Source organism: Hypanus sabinus, chromosome 31 (assembly GCF_030144855.1).
Source record: "Hypanus sabinus isolate sHypSab1 chromosome 31, sHypSab1.hap1, whole genome shotgun sequence".
NCBI classification, from domain to species: Eukaryota; Metazoa; Chordata; class Chondrichthyes; order Myliobatiformes; family Dasyatidae; genus Hypanus; species Hypanus sabinus.
This window is the reverse complement of record NC_082736.1, coordinates 697,284-704,433: the sequence shown is the minus strand read 5'-3', so window position 1 is coordinate 704,433 and position 7,150 is coordinate 697,284.

Below are 7,150 nucleotides of genomic sequence, written 5' to 3'. Positions count from 1 at the left end.
GGCTCCTGTACCTCCCTCCCGATGGAATCAGTTCAGAGTTGAGATTATCCCCTCTAGTTCAGGAGCCTGATGGTTGAGGGGTAATAACTGTTCCTGAACCTGGTGGTGTGGGACCTGAGGCTCCTGTACCTCCTTCCCATTAGAATCAGTTCAGAGTTGAGGTTATCCCCTCTGGTTCAGGAGCCTGATGGTTGAGGGGTAATAATTGTCCCTGAACCTTGTGGTGTGGGACCTGAGGCTCCTGTACCTCCTACCCGATGGAATCAGTTCAGAGTTGAGGTTATCCTCACTGGTTCAGGAGCCTGATAGTTGAGGGGTAATAACTGTTCCTGAACCTGCTGGTGTTGGACCTGAGGCTCCTGAACCTCCTTCCCGATGGAATCAGTTCAGAGTTGAGCTTATCCCCTCTGGTTCAGGAGCCTGATGGTTGAGGGTAACAACTGTTCCTGAACCTGGAGGTGTGGGACCTGATGCTCCTGTAGCTCCTTCCTGATGCTTGAGGGGTAATAACTGTTCCTGAACCTGGTGATGTGGGACCTGAGGCTCCTGTACCTCCTTCCCGATGGAATCAGTTCAGAGTTGAGGTTATCCCCTCTAGTTCAGCATCCTGATGGTTGAGGGGTAATAACTGTTACTGAACCTGGTGGTGTGGGACCTGAGGCTCCTGTACCTCCTTCCCATTAGAATCAGTTCAGAGTTGAGGTTATCTCCTCTGGTTCAGGAGCCTGATGGTTGAGGGGTAATAACTGTTCCTGAACCTGGTGGTGTGGGACCTGAGGCTCCTGTACCTCCTTCCCGATGGAATCAGTTCAGAGTTGAGGTTATCCCCTCTGGTTTAGCATCCTGATGGTTGAGGGGTAATAACTGTTCCTGAACCTGGTTGTGTGGGACCTGAGGCTCCTGTACCTCCTTCCCGATGGAATCCGTTCAGAGTTGAGATTATCCTCACTGGTTCAGGAGCCTGATGGTTGAGGAGTAATAACTGTTCCTGAACCTGCTGGTGTGGGACCTGAGGCTCCTGTACCTCCTTCCCATTAGAATCAGTTCAGAGTTGAGGTTATCCCCTCTGGTTCAGGAGCCTGATGGTTGAGGGGTAATAACTGTTCCTGAACCTGCTGGTGTGGGACCTGAGGCTCCTGTACCTCCTTCCCATTAGAATCAGTTCAGAGTTGAGGTTATCCCCTCTGGTTCAGGAGCCTGATGGTTGAGGGGTAATAACTGTTCCTGATCCTGGTGGTGTGGGACCTGAGGCTCCTGTACCTCCTTCCCGATGGAATCATTTCAGAGTTGAGGTTATTCTCACTGGTTCAGGAGCCTGATGGTTGAGGGTAATAATTGTCCCTGAACCTTGTGGTGTGGGACCTGAGGCTCCTGTACCTCCTACCCGATGGAATCAGTTCAGAGTTGAGGTTATCCTCACTGGTTCAGGAGCCTGATAGTTGAGGGGTAATAACTGTTCCTGAACCTGCTGGTGTGGGACCTGAGGCTCCTGTATCTCCTACCCGATGGAATCAGTTCAGAGTTGAGGTTATCCTCACTGGTTCAGGAGCCTGATGGTTGAGGGTAACAACTGTTCCTGAACCTGGAGGTGTGGGACCTGATGCTCCTGTAGCTCCTTCCTGATGCTTGAGGGGTAATAACTGTTCCTGAACCTGGTGGTGTGGGACCTGAGGCTCCTGTACCTCCTTCCCGATGGAATCCGTTCAGAGTTGAGATTATCCTCACTGGTTCAGGAGCCTGATGGTTGAGGGGTAATAACTGTTCCTGAACCTGGTGGTGTGGGACCTGAGGCTCCTGTACCTCCTTCCCATTAGAATCAGTTCAGAGTTGAGGTTATCCCCTCTGGTTCAGGAGCCTGATGGTTGAGGGTAACAACTGTTCCTGAACCTGGAGGTGTGGGACCTGATGCTCCTGTAGCTCCTTCCTGATGCTTGAGGGGTAATAACTGTTCCTGAACCTGGTGATGTGGGACCTGAGGCTCCTGTACCTCCTTCCCGATGGAATCAGTTCAGAGTTGAGGTTATCCCCTCTGGTTCAGCATCCTGATGGTTGAGGGGTAATAACTGTTACTGAACCTGGTGGTGTGGGACCTGAGGCTCCTGTACCTCCTTCCCATTAGAATCAGTTCAGAGTTGAGGTTATCCCCTCTGGTTCAGGATCCTGATGGTTGAGGGGTAATAACTGTTCCTGAACCTGGTGGTGTGGGACCTGAGGCTCCTGTACCTCCTTCCCGATGGAATCAGTTCAGAGTTGAGGTTATCCCCTCTGGTTCAGGAGCCTGATGGTTGATAGGTAATAACTGTTCCTGAACCTGGTGGTGTGGGACCTGAGGCTCCTGTACCTCCTTCCCATTAGAATCAGTTCAGAGTTGAGGTTATCCCCTCTAGTTCAGGAGCCTGATGGTTGAGGGGTAATAACTGTTCCTGAACCTGCTGGTGTGGGACCTGAGGCTCCTGTACCTCCTTCCCATTAGAATCAGTTCAGAGTTGAGGTTATCCCCTCTGGTTCAGGAGCCTGATGGTTGAGGGGTAATAACTGTTCCTGAACCTGGTGGTGTGGGACCTGAGGCTCCTGTACCTCCTTCCCGATGGAATCAGTTCAGAGTTGAGGTTATCCCCTCTGGTTCAGCATCCTGATGGTTGAGGGGTAGTAACTGTTCCTGAACCTGGTGGTGTGGGACCTGAGGCTCCTGTACCTCCTACCCGATGGAATCAGTTCAGAGTTGAGGTTATCCTCACTGGTTCAGAAGCCTGATAGTTGAGGGGTAATAACTGTTCCTGAACCTGCTGGTGTGGGACCTGAGGCTCCTGTATCTCCTACCTGATAGAATCAGTTCAGAGTTGAGGTTATCCTCACTGGTTCAGGAGCCTGATGGTTGAGGGGCAATAACTGTTCCTGAACCTGGTGGTGTGGGACCTGAGGCTCCTGTACCTCCTTCCCGATGGAATCAGTTCAGAGTTGAGCTTATCCCCTCTGGTTCAGGAGCCTGATGGTTGAGGGTAACAACTGTTCCTGAACCTGGAGGTGTGGGACCTGATGCTCCTGTAGCTCCTTCCTGATGCTTGAGGGGTAATAACTGTTCCTGAACCTGGTTGTGTGGGACCTGAGGCTCCTGTGCCTCCTTCCCGATGGAATCAGTTCAGAGTTGATGTTATCCTCACCGGTTCAGGAGCCTGATGGTTGAGGGGTAATAACTGTTCCTGAACCTGCTGGTGTGGGACCTGAGGCTCCTGTACCTCCTTCCCATTAGAATCAGTTCAGAGTTGAGGTTATCCCCTCTGGTTCAGGAGCCTGATGGTTGAGGGGTAATAACTGTTCCTGAACCTGGTGGTGTGGGACCTGAGGCTCCTGTACCTCCTTCCCGATGGAATCATTTCAGAGTTGAGGTTATTCTCACTGGTTCAGGAGCCTGATGGTTGAGGGTAATAATTATCCCTGAACCTTGTGGTGTGGGACCTGAGGCTCCTGTACCTCCTACCCGATGGAATCAGTTCAGAGTTGAGGTTATCCTCACTGGTTCAGGAGCCTGATAGTTGAGGGGTAATAACTGTTCCTGAACCTGCTGGTGTGGGAGCTGAGGCTCCTGTACCTCCTACCCGATGGAATCAGTTCAGAGTTGAGGTTATCCTCACTGGTTCAGGAGCCTGATGGTTGAGGGGCAATAACTGTTCCTGAACCTGGTGGTGTGGGACCTGAGGCCCCTGTATCTCCTACCCGATGGAATCAGTTCAGAGTTGAGGTTATCCTCACTGGTTCAGGAGCCTGATGGTTGAGGGGCAATAACTGTTCCTGAACCTGGTGGTGTGGGACCTGAGGCTCCTGTACCTCCTTCCCGATGGAATCAGTTCAGAGTTGAGCTTATCCCCTCTGGTTCAGGAGCCTGATGGTTGAGGGTAACAACTGTTCCTGAACCTGGAGGTGTGGGACCTGATGCTCCTGTAGCTCCTTCCTGATGCTTGAGGGGTAATAACTGTTCCTGAACCTGGTGGTGTGGGACCTGAGGCTCCTGTACCTCCTTCCCGATGGAATCCGTTCAGAGTTGAGATTATCCTCACTGGTTCAGGAGCCTGATGGTTGAGAGGTAATAACTGTTCCTGAACCTGGTTGTGTGGGACCTGAGGCTCCTGTACCTCCTTCCCATTAGAATCAGTTCAGAGTTGAGGTTATCCCCTCTAGTTCAGGAGCCTGATGGTTGAGGGGTAATAACTGTTCCTGAACCTGCTGGTGTGGGACCTGAGGCTCCTGTACCTCCTTCCCATTAGAATCAGTTCAGAGTTGAGGTTATCCCCTCTGGTTCAGGAGCCTGATGGTTGAGGGGTAATAACTGTTCCTGAACCTGGTGGTGTGGGACCTGAGGCTCCTGTACCTCCTTCCCGATGGAATCATTTCAGAGTTGAGGTTATCCTCACTGGTTCAGGAGCCTGATAGTTGTGGGGTAATAACTGTTCCTGAACCTGCTGGTGTGGGACCTGAGGCTCCTGTATCTCCTACCCGATGGAATCAGTTCAGAGTTGAGGTTATCCTCACTGGTTCAGGAGCCTGATGGTTGAGGGGCAATAACTGTTCCTGAACCTGGTGGTGTGGGACCTGAGGCTCCTGTACCTCCTTCCCGATGGAATCAGTTCAGAGTTGAGCTTATCCCCTCTGGTTCAGGAGCCTGATGGTTGAGGGTAACAACTGTTCCTGAACCTGGAGGTGTGGGACCTGATGCTCCTGTAGCTCCTTCCTGATGCTTGAGGGGTAATAACTGTTCCTGAACCTGGTGGTGTTGGACCTGAGGGTCCTGTACCTCCTTCCCGATGGAATCAGTTCAGAGTTGAGGTTATCCCCTCTGGTTCAGCATCCTGATGGTTGAGGGGTAATAACTGTTCCTGAACCTGGTTGTGTGGGACCTGAGGCTCCTGTGCCTCCTTCCCGATGGAATCAGTTCAGAGTTGAGGTTATCCTCACTGGTTCAGGAGCCTGATAGTTGAGGGGTAATAACTGTTCCTGAACCTGCTGGTGTGGGACCTGAGGCTCCTGTACCTCCTACCCGATGGAATCAGTTCAGAGTTGAGGTTATCCTCACTGGTTCAGGAGCCTGATGGTTGAGGGGCAATAACTGTTCCTGATCCTGGTGGTGTGGGACCTGAGGCTCCTGTATCTCCTACCCGATGGAATCAGTTCAGAGTTGAGGTTATCCTCACTGGTTCAGGAGCCTGATGGTTGAGGGGCAATAACTGTTCCTGAACCTGGTGGTGTGGGACCTGAGGCTCCTGTACCTCCTTCCTGATGGAATCAGTTCAGAGTTGAGCTTATCCCCTCTGGTTCAGGAGCCTGATGGTTGAGGGTAACAACTGTTCCTGAACCTGGATGTGTGGGACCTGATGCTCCTGTAGCTCCTTCCTGATGCTTGAGGGGTAATAACTGTTCCTGAACCTGGTGGTGTGGGACCTGAGGCTCCTGTACCTCCTTCCCGATGGAATCAGTTCAGAGTTGAGCTTATCCCCTCTGGTTCAGGAGCCTGATGGTTGAGGGTAACAACTGTTCCTGAACCTGGAGGTGTGGGACCTATTGCTCCTGTAGCTCCTTCCTGATGCTTGAGGGGTAATAACTGTTCCTGAACCTGGTGGTGTGGGACCTGAGGCTCCTGTACCTCCTTCCCATTAGAATCAGTTCAGAGTTGAGGTTATCCCCTCTAGTTCAGGAGCCTGATGGTTGAGGGGTAATAACTGTTCCTGAACCTGCTGGTGTGGGACCTGAGGCTCCTGTACCTCCTTCCCATTAGAATCAGTTCAGAGTTGAGGTTATCCCCTCTGGTTCAGGAGCCTGATGGTTGAGGGGTAATAACTGTTCCTGAACCTGGTGGTGTGGGACCTGAGGCTCCTGTACCTCCTTCCCGATGGAAACAGTTCAGAGTTGAGGTTATCCTCACTGGTTCAGGAGCCTGATGGTTGAGGGGTAATAACTGTTCCTGAACCTGGTGGTGTGGGACCTGAGGCTCCTGTACCTCCTTCCCGATGGAAACAGTTCAGAGTTGAGGTTATCCTCACTGGTTCAGGAGCCTGATGGTTGAGGGGTAATAACTGTTACTGAACCCGGTGGGGTGGGACCTGAGGCTCCTGTACCTCCTTCCTGATGGAATCAGTTTAGAGTTGAGGTTATCCACACTGGTTCAGGAGCCTGATGGTTGAGGGGCAATAACTATTCCTGAACCTGGTGGTGTGGGTCCTGAGGCTCCTGTACCTCCTTCCTGATAGAATCAGTTCAGAGTTGAGGTTATCCTCACTGTTTCAGGAGCCTGATGGTTGAGGGGCAATAACTATTCCTGAACCTGGTGGAGTGGGTCCTGAGGCTCCTGTACCTCCTTCCTGATGGAATCAGTTTAGAGTTGAGGTTATCCTCACTGGTTCAGGAGCCTGATGGTTGAGGGGCAATAACTATTCCTGAACCTGGTGGTGTGGGTCCTGAGGCTCCTGTACCTCCTTCCTGATGGAATCAGTTTAGAGTTGAGGTTATCCTCACTGGTTCAGGAGCCTGATGGTTGAGGGGTAATAACTGTTCCTGAACCTGGTGGTGTGGGACCTGGGGCTCCTGTACCTCCTTCCTGATGGAATCAGTTCAGAGTTGAGGTTATCCTCACTGGTTCAGGAGCCTGATGGTTGAGGGGTAATAACTGTTCCTGAACCTGGTGGTGTGGGACCTGAGGCTCCTGTACCTCCTTCCCATTAGAATCAGTTCAGAGTTGAGGTTATCCCCTCTGGTTCAGGAGCCTGATGGTTGAGGGGTAATAACTGTTCCTGAACCTGCTGGTGTGGGACCTGAGGCTCCTGTACCTCCTTCCTGATGGAATCAGTTTAGAGTTGAGGTTATCCTCACTGGTTCAGGAGCCTGATGGTTGAGGGGTAATAACTGTTCCTGAACCTGGTGGTGTGGGACCTGGGGCTCCTGTACCTCCTTCCTGATGGAATCAGTTCAGAGTTGAGGTTATCCTCTCTGGTTCAGGAGCCTGATGGTTGAGGGGTAATAACTGTTCCTGAACCTGGTTGTGTGGGACCTGAGGCTCCTTTACCTCCTTCCCGATGGAATCAGTTCAGAGTTGAGGTTATCCCCTCTGGTTCAGGAGCCTGATGGTTGAGGGGTAATAACTGTTCCTGAACCTGGTGGTGTG